Here is a 17,286-nt window from a genome sequence, read left to right as displayed (position 1 = left end):
ATCAAGCATTCGCGAGGCCCCGCCAGCTTAATCACATAGTAGGTCGCGCCAATTCTCGTGGTTGTGGTGGTTCCTGATACGACCACCCCCTCAAACCCCCTGGGATGACCAAGCTATGCCTCTATGCTGGGGGAAAAGTTTTGGTGCCCGCCCCTCCCCTTGCAAAGTGGCCTCGGGTTATGCTTGAGTTTTGTTGCTGCTGCTTGTTGTGTTGGTTTTAAGGTTTTGGCGAGAAAATGGTACTATCAGCGATAATTAATCATCTTGATGTTGACCCCCAACAGCACCAGCAGCTACAATCAACAATCTCCGCGGAGCTACAACCACGGGTGCAGGCTTGTTGAAGACAACAAGAAAACTTATTTAAGTAGAAATCCAATAGTTGAAAACGAAATCCAAGTTTTTAAACAAAAATATAACAATAATTTTAACTGTTACAAAATAATAAATGATTTTAACAAATCAAGCTAAAAATTGAAAAAAAATTGTGATATTTGGAAAAGGTTTAAACCTTCAACTTCAACCGAGTTCAAAACAAAACAAAATTAAACTAGCTTACCTTTATCCTTTAATGCCAAAATCTGAAAATGAAAAAAGAAGAAAAAAAAACTTCATTAGCAACAGTCCTCTTGTACACGTGTAAAAGTACATCGTCTTCATCGCGCTGCCTGCATGATTGACAGTGCCGTGCAGCAGTCAACAACAACAACAACAACAAGCATTCCGTTGAAGGTAATTAGGTCAAAATCAAAATATTTGGATGGCCACGGTGAAGGCGAAGCGGCGCGACCTCGCCATCAGCAACGAGTTCGCACCGAGCCGACGAAACCCGTTCACAGAGTGTCGAGGGCAACCTCCAAAATGCACTCTCCTCCTTCATACATTGGCCAGCGCACAGCATGACGTTGTTTTCGCGCGCATCCATGCAGCCAGTAGCAGCATCATTAATTTTGAAGAAAAACCTTTGGCTTTTGCCCACTTACTGTATTCTTCTGGGCCAGAGTTACAAATAAAAATGAAAATGAGGCAAAAAAAGTCTCCCAAAAGATACTTTGCAACTTTGCTTTCAAAGTGAGTAGTCGAGAAGAAAGGAGAGGGAAGGGGAGAGAGAGAAAAAATCAGAAGAAAACCACAATAAATAAACGTCATAAATTAAACCAACTTTTCAGCGGTCAAGCTCTTTCACCGCGGTCAGTGACGGAACAGATGTGCATTGGAAAACACGGAAATGCTATGGAAATAAATGTAAAATGAGTAACCTTAAAAAATGCAATAAAAAAAGTCCTTCAATGAAATGTGCTGGATTGATGAAATAGTAGTTTATGCAACAAGTTGCAAAAAGAGGATTTTTTCAGCACGAGTCGTACATTTATCCAACGAGGTTCACCGAGTTGGATAAATACGAAGAGTGCTGAAAAAATCAAGCTTTGCAACGAGTTCCATACAACATTTTTTGCAATTCTGAAAAACACCCATTGAGTGAAATTTTAAGTCAAATTTTCATGTATTTTGTCAATAAATCGTTTAAATCAAAAAAAAAAATTGAAAAGTGTTGCTTTTCGAAACAAGTGCTAAAAAGTTCAACTTTTCAGCACCCATTTCAGTGCTGAAAAGTAGAACTTTTCAGCATTTATTTTGAAAAGTGTTGCTATTCGATAATGTTATTTTTGGTACAGAAAAGTAGGCTATTTTGTCGTTCAAGAATGACAGGAAAAGTAAGTAGTTTCACGACGGAATTGCAAAAAAATAATTTTACAGTATCTTGTTGCACGTTTCAAAATGTATTTTTTGGCTTCAAAGCTGCCAAATTTTACCGTTAAACCAAATTTACCAAAAAACCATCCATTAACCATATGAAAGTGTAAAAACTGGACATTTTGTTTCAAAACCATGTTGAATTCAGGGATTGGACAAAATGATCGGGATAGGCAATTTTTTGTCTAAATTCAAATAACTTTGCGAAATTTTAACCGAGAGCCATCTTGCATACTCTTGCTAATGTGTTTTGACAAAACATGCTAAGAGCCACAATTGAAAATTATTCAAATAATGTATCCGGAGACCCGGAGAAATCAAGCAGTTAAAGCCGTCTCAAGACAAAATCCTATAATTGGTTGCTGTGGTTTTTAAGGCTCTACATAAAAAAGACGAAATTCGATAGTAGTCAAATATTCCGGGTCTTTTACGGAAATGGCCATATCTCAGCGGTTCAAACAGATTTTCATGCTCCAGGTTGCATTCGACTGCCAATTAGTTGAACTTTCAGAGAAAAATGTGGATTAGAACGAACCAGGTCGAACCAGCGTTAATGGCTGAAAGGATTGGCAATAAAGACAACTAACTAACTAGATAGCACGCAATAGTAGCTGAATAAGTATCCTTTCAAATGCTTCTTTAATCATCAAAATCGGTTAAAATTTTGCAATGTTGCATTTTGACAATAATTTGAATGAATGTATAGTAAATTTGGAGTAAAAATGCTGAAAATTTCATACAATCCATAAGTTTTGTTTAGCAAATCAAGCAGGGGAAATATACCCTTTCTAATCAAACACCTATCTTCGTCATATGGAGAGTTTGATGCTCGATTAAAGCTCCAAAAATACTATTTAAGCTATAAACTTACCAGCAAAAGCACCGCCTCAAGTAAGCACGCATATTTATGTCATTTACTGGCCAAAAAGATCAAATTTAATGCACTTTTGATCATATTTTCTATTTTGCGAGACCATTACTCATTATTTTGTTGGCACTCACATCACATGATGAGAGTTTAACTGTTTAACGAAAGTCAACATCAATATCTTTTCACTTGCGCTAACGTTTTCAATTTCAAAGCGCTTAAGATATGAAATTGCGTCCAACTACCGGCAACATGTTCTGTTGGACATTAGTTAGTCACTCACTTGAAAAATAATCCCGAAACATGTAAATGTAAAAAACAAACGCGCCAAGTCTTTTGACGTTTGAATTTTGACGACCCATTCCAATCGAAGGCTAAATAAAACTGATCGAGAAGCGAAGGCGAATAAAGAACAAAAGGTGGCCACCAACACCACCAGCAGCGCCTGTTGGAGTGAGCCAGTGATGCCAGGAAATTATCTCTATCAATGCTACTTTTCGTGAGTGTTCGCTTGAAATTTAATCGCAATTGGCAGCACTAAGTAGACCCAAAAGAGAAAAAAGAACTAAGCTGAAAATAGGAAAATGGGCGTGGCACAATGCATACATGACTGATTAGAATACATTTGAGATTTTTTTTTCCAAATGCTTGTAAAAGGAATAGAATAACTTTTAGTAAAAGTGAAAATAAACAGAAATGTTCACAAAAATTTGCTCTACTCGTTGGTGTACTTGGTTTTAGTAAATTTCAAGGAACACTCCAGATTTTCCAGCATCAATCAAACACGACCGCTTATTAGGCTTAAAATGGGTATATTTTCCCCCATTTGACTTGGATTTAAACAAAATTATGTTTAAAAAGACTTTAGCCAAATATTTCAATTTTATAATGTTCTTCAATATTTTTTGTTGAAATAGTATAAAAAACGTCAAAAAATTAAACGCAAATCAAGGTGAAGTAGGCTGATAACAATGAAAAACATATTTAATAATATTGTTGGAATTGGTTTTAGTATATTTTAGCCGATTTAATACTATTCTGAATATTTTTGATTTCAAGATGCAAAGTAAATGTGTTAGAATCTTAGAGACTAAATTAACAAATTATTTATTGAGTGTCTTAGGTTTAAAAAATCACATAATATTTGGTCCAGCCACCATCTTTCCAATATCAACCAAACAATAGGTTCCTGAAATTCATTCTAAACCCCAAAGCCAAGGATGTCTCATACATTAAACATATTTTATGTAATAAAAAATGGAATCAGCGAGCATAATTCAAAACGAAAATCATTTTGGATGAAAAACAATTGTTTAAAAAATCCTTATGGCAACATTTTGCTATGTTTTGGTTTTCACCCTGCTAAATAATTTATTAAAAAATTAATGAAAACTTGATCTGATATAGAAATCTGTTATTTATGTTTGCTAAATTGAACAAATAGTAAATTATATTATTAAACTAAACACTAGGATGTAAAGAAATGGGTCATTTTTGCGGGCATTTCAGGGTATGATCCCCTAGGTCAGAGATTCTCAAAGGGGGTACCGGGCCTACTTGATTTACATGGCAGGGGGTACCAGCCTGGAAGAAGGTTGAGAATCGCTGCCCTAGGTGTATTGAGCCCGAATCCGATTGGTTGCGACAGGACCTGGCGCATGACTTTGAAGTTTAAATGGGATTTAACCCGTAAAATCGGTGTGGGGACTGGGGATCATGCCCAGAAATGCCCGCAAAAATGACCCATTTTGTAAAATTTTGTCCTACTAAACACACCTCACACAACACCAATTCAATCATAAATCGAAGGGTTTAGTACGGTATGTCCACACGTCCTGCCTATTCTGTAAATTCTATGAATAGTAATCCATTCTCAAAAACAATGAGTCTGCGATCAGCAGAGAAGCGAGTCAGACGTGCGTCCCTCACAAACCAAAAAAGTGCTTAAAAAGTGCAAAAATGCCTCACGGCAAGAAAAAGAGGCGGTCCTCACCAGCAGGATCGGCAGATTTGAAGAAGCTAAAGAATGCCGAAGCGCTACCTGCAAAGCCAGGCAGTTTGAGCAAGGACGCTCAAAATTCGTCTGGAAACCAGTTCGCTACCCTCCTGTGGACGTGAGCGAGAAGGAAGAATTTGAACGACGGGAAAAGTTGCCGCCCATTTTTGTGAAAACATCGTCATCGGATTCGGTGCGAAAGTGGCTGACCGGGTTTATCAAATCTGGTGCTTTACGAGCTTCCATTCGCTTGTGTGCTGATGGACTCAAAATTCTGCTACCTACCAGAAAGGATTACAACTACGTTCGGGATTTCCTGAACAACACCAAGATTGAATACTACAGCCATGACGATCCAGGTAAACGCCCCATGAAACAGGTCCTCCGTGGCCTGTATGACATGGATGTGAGTGTGCTGAAAGAAGAGCTCAAAACTCTTAAGTTGAACGTGATCGAAGTCTTCAAGATGACGAGACACAACAAGGACATCAAGTATCGTGATCAACTGTACCTGGTTCATCTCGAAAGAGGATCGATAACGCCGTCTGAGCTGAAAGCAGTTCGGGCAATTTTCAACATCATTGTGACTTGGGAACGTTATCGTCCAGTGCACCGTGACGTGACACAATGTTCGAACTGCTTGCAGTTTGGACATGGTGGAAGGAACTGTTTCATCAAGAGTCGTTGTGCAACCTGCGGAGGTGAGCACAAAACTCAAGCTTGCGAAACAATCAACGAGAACATTGAAGCCAAATGCTTCAATTGCGGCGGCGACCATTCGACCAAGAATCGAAGCTGCCCAAAACGTGCTGAGTTTGTTAAAATTCGGCAGCAAGCGACGACGAGGCACCAACCAAATCGTCGCAAAACTCCACCAGCATACACGGACGTGGATTTTCCTGCTTTGGCGTCACCTGGAGCGGGATCTGTTCGAGTGGTTCCAAATCTGCAGCCATTGCCGTTGAATCAGCGGCAAAAGTTGCAGAGAATACAACACCTCCTGGCTTCAGTCAGCAACCGAGGAAAACCAACCAGCATCAACGGATGAAGGCAGTAGTGACCTGTTTTCACCACAAGAACTTATGAACATTTTCATCGAGATGACAACAACACTGCGTGGTTGCAAAACTCGTGCGGAACAAGTAAGAACGCTTGGAGGATTTATCTTAAAATACAGTTCGTAGTTTACTCGTTCTAATGATTTTGAATATTTCAATGAATTTACTTTTTTAGTTTTAAGTTAGGATTAGTTGTTAAAGCGATTTTTTTTCTTTTTTACCCAAATGTATTCGATTTAATGCAAAAATGTAAAACAATTTGAAGTAAATAAATGAATGTGAACAGTTAATAAGAAAACAAAAAATATAACAAAGATGAAGAGCATGTAGCCATACCACTTAGAATGTAAATGAAATGTAATTATTATAAGAAAGTTCAATAAAGACATATTTAATTTCAAAAAAAAAAAATTTCAAAAAAAAATTTCAAAAAATTTCTCAAAAACAATCCTCAAATTATTCGCTCTACAGGTGTGATCAGACAAATCTCGTCTCAAAATTTGCCACCGGGACCTTCTGGGATCAAACCCAGGCCGACTGGGTGAGAGGCAACCACGCTTACCCCTACACCACGATCCCGGCTGTATATATATGTGTTATATGTATCTGTAAAAATAAGCATGTCAATAATTCAGGAATTCCCTTTCCTTCTAAATGGTATAAGCCAGTAAAATTCACCGACAAATTATATTCATCATCAGCCAGCACAGATCTGACCTTTTCTGGAGCTGCTTTAAAACTTAACGATTGTCGAACACATTGCAAACTTCAAACTTAACCCCAAAAACTCGCCCAATTGAAGCACCGCGTCACCACCAAGTCTGAGCGGCCCTGGTTGCATGTTTCAATGCCATAAAAAGCCGCGATGTATGCCCTTCATTACCCAGTCCCAAACCAATGCCGTTGAAAGGGTCTCCTCCACCAGCAGAACGCAATGTAAAAGGTACAGTTACCTTTTGCAGGGGGGTTGGGGGAGGCTGCGAAAGAACGAAAGAGAAATGCAATTTGGCCCCAGCAGCAGCTTCTTCGTCGCCGTCTTGGCAGATTTCAAGGTTTTCGCAGCCGCAGAAGTGCGACCTTTCAACGGTGATGATGATGGTGGACGAAACGACCCCCAAGTACATGCAATTCAAATGTACTTATGCTTCCTGAGAAGGGGTTGTTGAGGTGGTTTTAAGCGGCGAGGAAAAAAATATTTCTCAATTAGTAGGTTTGTACGTTCCTTGACTTTCATTTTTGCGCGTACATGAGCCAAATGCAATTAGTGGCGTTTTTTTTGAAATTTTGAGGCAATAAATTATGACATGTTGCGGAATTCTCTACCTTTACAGGAAAAACACGTATTTTTGTCAGCTTGAAGATTTGGTCGATAACTCTCAAGTTTCGTTAGGTTAGAAAAATTGACAACAATGATTCGGAGTATTCAGCAGTTACTGCATAGTAGCATAGCATAGCATAGCATCGTGTAATTTTTTTACAATTTAGGATATTCTACTTTGGGTGTGTTCACTTCAAGCAGTATCACTTTAAATGAATTTCAGTTTTCTAGTTGATTAGGCGATCGTTTCGCTTACATTGTTGTTCAGTCCCTTCCCCAATCAGCAATCTATTTTTATTTCCCAAAATTAATGACCCAACGCCTGCTCCATGGTAGCCAAAGATGGCACGATTCACAGCCTCTTTGCTACCAGAATACACGTGTTTATTTCCTGCTGCGAATAACTCCATATTAGAGCTTTTCACGCCGGCTAGAAATGGCCATCCCCAAAGCGCCCACTCGCCAGGGTAATATCGATGATCTGCGATTTTATGGACGGTTGCGCATTAATCCTGCTGGAAAGCAGGCGGAGAAGTGCGTCTATTACGGCCGGACGCGTGGAATGTTATCAGCGAATTCTAATCTAGAATTACCTCCTCCCCGCTATAGTTTTATCGCCCTTGCGGACTTGAACGCGCGGGGAGGGGACACGGCGCGATCCGTTATTTCCCCGCGTTGAAACTAATTGGTCCGGGCCGGGGGGACGTTTTATGGTTCTTCAGAGCATCAGTTTTTTTTTTTTTGTTAAATTTAAATGAAATGCGATATGTGGGCCGGAGTCGTCGATTTGGGATGAGCGACGAACCCCTTGGTCCTGCGATGACCACCACAAGTGACGAACCTGGAGGTGCGTAGGCCGTGCGCGCTTATCTAAACGGCCAATCGCACCGTATAAGGTCAGTTTGGGGAAGTCGTTCAGAATCAGCAAACCGGCAAACTGTCCGTAAATGTCTCGTAGACGTCGTGCTCGTTCCCGGTCAGCACAACTTCTAATGTGCTTTTAATGAAGTTATGCTTGTCTAGTTCTAAAAATAGCTCGAAAAAACGTCGGACCCAGACTAGACTGAAGGTCCGCAACAAAAAAAGAAACAGAACATCGCAGACACAATGATCGTGAGTGAATTTGCATAGTTTTTCGCAGCTCCAGACGGGGGAAAGTGTACAGACGCCAGCGTGCTCAGCGTTTCCCTGTTCCTAGAACGTCGCGCCGTGGTCGGGACAGGGCCGCTGCGATGCACCTAATGATCGCTCCTTATGTGCAGAGTCCCGACCCGAAGGTCCAGAAAGACTTCCATTCCGATAGAGCAGAAATGATTAATATGCTTCGGCCCTGAAGAGTGGTGCTGTTATTATGCCTAAGTGAGTTGTAGCCCGGGCCGGGGCATAGTCACCGTCACTGACTGGGTCGTTTTTCTTTCAATTTATGCATTAACCAGACCTTAGGAGTCAACGGCAGCAGCACAACTCCGCGCTGGTCACGTACTGGGCCAGAAGGGAGTGTTTCTGTCGCCGCGGCGGAGTTTGGTCGTGGCGAGATAAATTGTTAAGTGGAACTTGCTGTGTTTTGTAACAAATTGAAGTTGGGCTTTTCTGAAGAAACGTTATGTTTTGTATGTCACTAGCACTACTGCGGGTGAAACTTGACCGGGTTGAATCAATTTATTTTTTTCACTCTGACTTGTGCCCCTCCCGAATCAAAATAGAAACTTTTTCTGTTGAGTCATGGTCGGTAATTGCTTGCGTCGCGGATGGGTTCTCTGAAAAGGTCTCTCGACGTCACAGAAATCTGATGGCAGCTGGTTGCTGGTTACGAAGATAATGAAGTTTTGGACTTTACAACGTTTGATAACATTTCATTCTAAGCATAACTCCTCGTATTCGCAACTAAGGAATGGTCGGATACATCAAGTCGGAGTTGAGGCCATTGCACTGCGACTTCCAGAACACAAATAAGCCGAAACCACACCCCCGCGCGCAAGCATCATCTCCCGTAGCGTCTCTACAATACCGCACCGCTGCGCTATCAACGTTGAACTTCACCGCCGCAGAGAGATGAACTTTTTTTTTTCAAGAAGTCACCCGCTGCCGGCGTCCGTTGTTTACTTAAGCCGCTTCTTGTGCTCTGGTTAAGGCGGCCTAGACGCTAGTGCAAATATTGAGCCGCACAGCGCTTCTTTCGAGGCTTTTGTGCGGCCAAAGATAAATAATGTACACCGCGCGGAAGAAACGACCTCGCGAAGATCTTAAATCCAGATCATAGCGCGGCGGAGAGGCCGCGTTTATCGCGGTTGGGTTTGTTGGTTTTTTTTGTGGAGCTGTGGTAAACAAAAACAACGCGGGCTTGCGTCAAAAGAACGACTCTGAAAGAGCAAGAAACTGATTCTAGAACACCCAAATGAGAGGTGACTGTAACAAGTTTTTTCACCATATCAGAGCAAATTAGACGGTATTGTTTGAATCAAATTCAATAAACGATATAACGTTGGACGTCAGAGACCTTTCTTTCGGGTGTAATAAGTCCTTTCCAGAGATCTAACTGTTATCATTTTTTTGCTCTGCAACAGTGTTGCCAGTCGTTGAACCTTCGCAAAGTCCTCTTCTTATCGCCATCTGGCAACACCGTTGCTACAAGACTTTGCCCTGCAAAGTTCATCCGGTCGTACGGTCACCTTATCTCGGGTCTTCTTTCCCGGTATAAATGCCCCTTATTTGGTGATTCCGCATTATGGCATCTTGTTGCTTTTCACTCAACCCTGCTGCCGGACAGGACCGCCAAGAATTATAATACGACGTGTAGGCTACATTGTATCCGCGCGGAATTTCATATAGGTTACGGAGTCTCCTCTCCTGTTGAGACTGGGCCCTGTTCCAAGGCTTTCGGACGTGACACGAGCCCAATGCATTCCTGGGGCTTAGCTCGGGGGGGAAGAGGACGTCCGCGAGGAGGAGAATTTATGCCTCTCGATAGTGGTCCACGGACCTTCAAGATGCCGACGCGAAGCGTAGGAGGTAGTTATCCCCTCGTTCGTTGGGACTCCCAACAGAGGTGCCCTCGCAAATAACACTCACACACACGCCTAATGAGATAATCGTCGGTAGGCGAAATGTGTTTGTCCATTAGCATATATTTGCTTGGCCCCCTGGAATGGAGACGGGAACGCGGATTTACGGCGGATAAGCCACGCATCGCGGCGGTAATGAAGAGCAAATTGATGAGCGTGAATGAATTCATTAGCGATGGAAGGTTTTGCGACAGTAATAGAGCAGTCAACGGGGAATTTACGCGCCTTTTCACACTTAACTATCGCTAGTATGTTTCTTCTTGGATACAACTTGCTTTGACTATGTTAAAAAGGGGATCATCTCTACCCTAGACCATTAAAGAAGTATTGAAAATTGATGATCATTGAAAATCGTGGGCTAACTTTTAAAAACTTACTTGAAGCTCTAACTCTTACGAAACGATAACCATTCCTGAACCAATCATAGACCTTCGCCATAAATACGCAGCTCTGCCTAGGTTGGAAATTATCTCCGCTGAAGAAAGCTACCCCGAACGGACGGCGCAAATCTGCCCACGGCTGGAGCAAATTTATGGGACAAGCCGTATAATTAGAAAAGTCAACGACGACCATTTTTTAGCAAAACGCCAAGTTTTTCTAAGAAACGCAATTTTCCATCGACGCCAATGTTGGTCAACGACGCCGCCAACCAGTCAGCCGACGACTCTATTGACGACTTCCATAAGGAAACTTAATAGCATACCTACAAATCAGCTGAGATACGTGCTCTAGCTCTAATTTACGCACACGTGCCTCACCTGTAAGGTTGGGAAGAGCGCCGCGCATAGAAAGTGAAACCGAGGCGTAAAATTGCTCGGCCACTTATCCCTTACAAGGATCTCCCCAATGCTACTACGAACGAGTCCCCACCGATAACATCTAACACCGCACAAGAGTGTGTCCGTAATCTGAACTGTCGGCACGTAGCGTTCGATAATTTGAGCAAAGATCCCCGATTTGGCGATGCTATCACACGTCGTTATCGGTTCGAGTGGCTTGTTGAACGCTGGAGGACTAGGGTGGTCCATTTGGTAACGGTTTGGTATGGGACATCAACACTTTCAAGCCTGCACGATGAAGTCAGTCATAAGATTTTGATGAGATTTCATTTGGAGAACAACTTTGTAGAACATTCGAAAGTGATTCGGATCCTGTTGAGGTTTAAGATTGCACCACCCTATCAACTATGCAGCTATTCGAGGAAGGTGATAAAACTCTACCTGCTGCTGCTCTGGCGGCTGCTATCGGCCGGGGTGTTGCAATGACCAAAGTCCGGAGGAACAACAACCCTTGAAGTCCGAGCAGCGTCGCGCCAGTGAAAGTTGAAACTTGTTCCTTGGACGGGCATGCTCGCGTGCGCGCGCTCGTCGAGGTTCATTAAGATTTTGTGTCTTTAGAAGAGGGCAGAGAAGAAAAAAAACGCCCAAAAATGCCGGGAAAAGCGTCGATTCCTGAACGACGACCCGGTTCGGACCCCCGGTTTTATCGGGCTTACTTTCTTTTTTATTTGCTTAGAGTCGACGGGCGCGAACTTTCGATTGCTCCGAGTCGGAGTGAGAAAATGCTGGATTTTTAAGGGAACTAAGTTTACTTCTTAAATCACTTCCTATTCTTTGGCAAATGAATTCACGGTTACCTACAAGTACAATATTAACTTTCTCTCAAAATTGTGCCACAGTCTGTCTGCAAACCTAAGCAATTTCACATAGGTCAGCACCGGAAACCCGCACCCATAACGAAAGCCAATTTTCAAGATCATCTTAACGCGACTTTCGCACTCCAACTTTGCAAGAGGTGGTGGGTATCAATATCGCTGTCCGCACAACAAGGAGGGGAATGCCGGTCATACCCCCGGTCCAAAATCCGTCACTTCAACCCGTAGCAGCAGAACTAGCCAAAGGTTGTCGTATACCTTAAGGTTCAAATCGTCGCAGCAGGGGGAGGTGTGTGTGTGTGCCATGTTGATTGGATTTTGTGCGCTTAACCCAAACTGACAGACTACAACCAAGACCCATGGAAGAGGTTCAGCGCAAAAAAAAAAGCGAGGTCCAAAGGCGCGTGACGAAAACGTATCAAGTGTCAAAACTTATAAAGCGATCACGCGCCAAAGACTTTGGTCACCTTAATGGGGGTCTCTCGGGCAAAGTATTTGTAGGTTGTCACATTCCATTAGACCGCGCTGTCGGAACTGGTGCGATGCAGGGAAAGTGACAAATTGCTGTCGTCGATCTTCGCTGCGCGATCCAGGAAGGGAAAGTTTTCTTTTTTTTCGAAAATTTCGACTAACGAAATATGCACCAAGTTGGTCATGGGATTGTGTTGGCCATTCTACTTAAAAAAATTGCAATTAGGTTTTACAGCGTGACGTCACGAGCGCACACGCACACACATTTTTACAGAGACACACGTGCAAAAAATGTAAACAGTGCAGCCAAGCTGTCAAATTTCTAACCTCAAAACCGAGTCGGCGTAAAACCTAATTATTTTCTTTATGTCAGATCCTTTTTGGACTCGTGCATTGGAAACTACCATACACGCACGTTCAAAATCACTCAGTTTCAGTCAAAACCGAACCTACTCAGAAATGAGTAAAGGAGGCAACTGTCAAATTTTAGTGAATTTCACTCAGAATTCAACGAAAACTGAGTGATATTCACCCAGATCTGGGTGGAATTCACTCAAATCTGACAGATGCCCCCTTTACTAGTTTCTGAGTAGGTTCGGTTTTGAATGAAACTGAGTGATTTTGAACGTGCGTGTAGACTAATAGACCGGTGAAAAAACGGCGGGTCTTACGCGGGCTTTGAAATGTCAAAATCGCTTCCCTTCACTTCGTGTCACCGTCCAGCTGCAGCTTTGTTGACAAACAAACGGATCACGTGGTCACACGATGGCACTCAAGATCAGGGTTGCCAGTTTGCCAGATAAATCTGGGAATGCCAGATTTTTCATGAGTCAGACAAAACAAGCATTACATTGAACCCCCGATGGTTGGTCACTTCTTTGTTTGACACTTTTTAGTTTGTACCCCAATGGTTTGACAAAGTCAAACTAAAAAGGTACGAACTGTCAATTTTTACACTGAGCTCGCGGACACTATCAAAACAAACGTTTGATTATGTGTGTGAGCTCCGTTTAAAAAAGGTGTCAAACTAAAAAGTGACCCCGTTTGTTTGACAGCAATTCAAGCAAAACAATGTATATGTGCCAATGTCAAATTGTAAACAAAGAGTCTATCCTGCTCGTTCCTATTGTAAACATAAACTGACGTGAGCAGGATAGACTCTTTGTATACACTTCGACATTGGCCCATTTACATTGTTTTGAGTAAATCCACAATAGTTGTTGAGATCTTGTCATACGTCACAACCAATACAGTTTTGCAAGATTATTATTAAAAGAAAGTCCAACGGTGGATGAATGCATTCTGCATCTCAAAAACCAACAAGATTTAGTAAAACAGTTTCAATCTCGTTGTAAATAAAGCTTTTTTGGTGTTCAACAGCAATATTCATTAAAATCCATTTTTCCTTATTCAAAAAGGGAAATTCTGAAGAGTCCAAGTATTCCAGATTCTTCACATTTCGAGGCTGTCGTGCTATCTTGTCACACCCGCCATTTCGACATTCCGAGAAAAACGCGTTTTAATGTTTGACCTTGAATAAACAAAAACTAGAGCACGCAATGTAAACAATAACACACACGTTTTGTTTGGATGACCATTCTGTGTATTGTCCCGAAGTTTGGTTGAAGTTGGTTGCTGGAGTTCCGAGTTATAATTACAAATGGTTACGGTAGTCTAACTTGTACGTGCGTCAATCGCGTTCTGACCTAAAATCCCTTAGGCCAGTTGTCGCTCTTACATAAATTTTCAGGGAGTGACAAGATAGCACGACATGATTGAAACTTCTTTTATATTTAGAGTAACAACAATGCACGGAGTTTTTTCGGTTTTTATTGAATATCTCAGGATTGAAATCGAATTTTGGGTATCTGTGAAGACCAAAAGGTGAGGCATTGTTAGCTGCACAAAATGGCGTTCTTAACTTAATTTGGCCCAAAATGCACGTGTGACAAGTTAGCACGACGGCGACGATTTGTCAGTACTGAGGTTACATTGGATGTCAAAACGTCTTCTTTTGACATTCGTTGTCAGACTTTCTGTGAATGCTGTCAGAGCATTGGACTTCTCCCGTACGCACAAAGACTTCAAAACAACGTTCCATAACAGTTCAATCCCATCAAATGCCTTTGCTCCACGCAAGATCGTCCCCAAAGTCGGTCTTAATGGAAACCACAAACTCCCACCCACGTAATCCAATTAATCTTGACCGTTTACCGCGTGTGGTGCTGCCCCGGACAAACCTTCTATTTCGCGTGGGTAGCGGACGGTCACACGACATCTTGGTCGAGCGGTGGTGTCGCTCAACTCTTTTGATCTCTTCCACGCCAGATCGATTCTTAGCGGGCTTGTCTTGTCCCCGCCGTTGAAGTGGACATTATAGTTTCGATAATCGCAAGCTCGGCAAGTCGGTAGCTGCTGACTTTTAACAACTTCATCTAGTCCGAGTGGCTAATTAGCATAAAATTAAGGCAGCAAGCAATTAGCTTATCGTACTGGCAACTACCGGATTGTCCAACGTCCGAATGGGTTGTTGAAGTCTCATCAACCTCAAGGTCTCGCTTGAAAGCGGCTCTTCACAGCGCGCATAACTCTTGGGTAATTTCGGAAATGCAGTTGACGCGCAGTCTAATGTTATTTAAATTTAATCTGTCTGTCAGATAGCTGTGAGCTTTCCGAGGAATTTGCAGGAAATTTAACGCGACGATGGCCGTGCCTAATTGTCGTGATTCCGGTCGCCGGAGGTGACCCCACAGTGTCGTGGAATTTTTAGGTTATGGGCTTTAAACGACTACAATAGAATTCCAGACATGGCCTGGTTAGCACAGCTGTTCCATCAGTCCCGCTCGTAAAACCGCCAGGAATCGATTTCTTCGAAAATAACACATCTCGTAACCATTTTCACATTTCGACGATTGCTAAAACCTCATTTAGAAACTGAATTATCACTGCACTAAACTGCACTTTCGAAAGCCTTCAACACCTCTCCTGGCAAAGATGTCTTCACGTATGACGATCTCGGTAGCCAGTTAAACAACCACTTAATAGTTTTATTATTTTCTATACCACCTCGGTTGCGAGTACGGAATCGCCTTCAAGAGTTGGGTAAACTTGCGCGGGACAACCATCCCGATACTGCAAAAGAGGTGCTTCAAAGCAGTGCCATTATTTTGTTATTAAACTCAATTAGATATTTAGCCATGCGGAGGGGGTTCTTCACATTGCCAGCAAACTCGAAGCACAGCAGTGGGACTTCTTCACTGTTGAACAAGGGAGATTCTCCGGCAAATCGTATCGTCACTATGATTGTTTGTTTATCGACGGCATGCCTTCCAAGCAGCGATGCAGATTAGCTTCTCGCTAGATAAGTCTAGTTAAAAGCAAATCTGTGATTTTCCAAAGACTCACAAGAGGTACTCCCTCGACACCGATGCACACCGGGGCGGAAAAGTGCTTGAATGTAACACTAAATTATGTAATGTTATTATATGAAGATAACTGTGTGTCGCTTTGTGCCCTCCCCCTCTGCATCTCTCAATCACGAAGAGGTAAATATAGGTAAATATCTGAGACAATCTTTCCACCTGAATGAAGCGTCGAGTCAAGAGTGGAGACCATCGTAGTCGCGAGCAGTCACGGCTCTCAGAGGAAATTAATTCCTAAGAGGAAGTGCACACCGCAGCTCCATTCAAGTACCTGCTGCTGCTGGTGGCCCCCTCCCAAGATATTGAAGACGCACTTGTTCAAAGAGCTTGAGGAGACCTCGGCGATGGTATGCGGCTAGGCGTGACGTTAAATTAGTGTTGTTTATGCGAATAACACGTTATGATGAAGGGGGGGAGAGATGGGCCTTTAAGGTTTCTTCATGCCGTGGCAGCAGCTATTCCGCTATCTCCATTCCATTTTATACTAATTAATTTCTCAATCCAGGTCAGCAGGGGCGACGTGGCGGTGAACGAGAAGAGTACTTTCCCAGATAAATTCATTATTTAATTTAGGGTTGTTGGAGGGGAAGGGTTGGTAGAAATTGAATGCAAGGTAAATAGTTTCCGTGTAATGAGAAATTAAAAGTGATGTTTATTTGCAGATCAGCATGAGAATCAATGGGAACACTACGCCTTTTGAAATTTCATCAATTCTTCATTACTACTCTTAAGCTTAAAAATCCCAACTGCTTAGTTTAAAAATAACCCCATTGCAGACCACTGCCCATACCCTTCTCGATCATCTTGACGTAATCCCTTCAAGATCTCGCAAGTACCAAGCCTTATACAGCGCTCTGACGGACTGCAATTGTACTACAAGCCCATACACTGCTTACAGCGTTGACCGCCTGGTCAACGGCGCGGATTTTCCTTCGACAGTTGCGCCCAGAGAGCTGGATGTGCGTACCATACCGAACCCCACAAGGCATCGATCCCAAAGATGACAATGAAACGCGGTGTGCGTGTGTGTGTCCAGTTGGGCACGAGTACAAGACGTTCTTGACAGTGAAAAATATGTCTAGCGTAAAAGCTTGTTTTTACTTCGCGGCAAGACCCCCTCTTCTGCTTCGAAGCTGTGTGATGATCATTCATGCTATTCAGATTGGAGCTGGAGAGAGACCACAACGAAAGGGGAGATATTGCCTCCCCACAAATTACACTATGTCATATTAAAAATAGTTTTAATTTTCATTGTCAAGCATTAAGAAATATTTTTAAATTTCTACTATTTTAAATTTTGGTTTAAACTTTTTGGAGTCCTACAGAGCTTTTTGGGGAAGGGATTTTTGATTTATGTTGTGTCCTTAGGATGATTAGAAAATTTTTAAAAATAGTTATACTCTAAAAGAAAATTCGTTTTTGTATTTGTATGTGTCTTGACGTACCATAAAACGCAACTTTTGAACCACAGCGAAATACGGACATAACATTTTTGAAGAATTTGAAATTGAAATTAAAAAAATTTAAATTTTCTGAATGTTCTGCAATAAGCATTCGTTTTTAACGTACGATATCTTAGCAACTCTTTGCAAGTTCAATTTTCCAAACCCTCGAAATTTATTTTTTCAAAATTTCAAAATCAAGCCTGACATTTCAAAAGGGTCATGTAGAGTTATGAGTTA

The 17,286-nt window shown here is 42.1% G+C and overlaps 1 protein-coding gene across 1 annotated transcript in view; it reads right to left on the bottom strand.

Annotated features, from left to right (window-relative positions):
- The window catches only part of LOC6032411 (ankyrin repeat and BTB/POZ domain-containing protein 2), a 168,861-nt gene that overhangs the window by 131,649 nt on the left and 19,926 nt on the right, over positions 1-17,286 (bottom strand). The window contains exon 2 of the mRNA XM_038254500.1: positions 560-581. The gene's annotated coding sequence lies outside the window, so the exon portion shown is untranslated. The remainder of the gene's footprint in view (positions 1-559; positions 582-17,286) is intronic.

The sequence above is a fragment of the Culex quinquefasciatus genome, chromosome 2 (assembly GCF_015732765.1).
Source record: "Culex quinquefasciatus strain JHB chromosome 2, VPISU_Cqui_1.0_pri_paternal, whole genome shotgun sequence".
In the NCBI taxonomy this organism is placed as follows: domain Eukaryota; kingdom Metazoa; phylum Arthropoda; class Insecta; order Diptera; family Culicidae; genus Culex; species Culex quinquefasciatus.
This window is presented reverse-complemented; position numbering and strand designations above follow the sequence as displayed.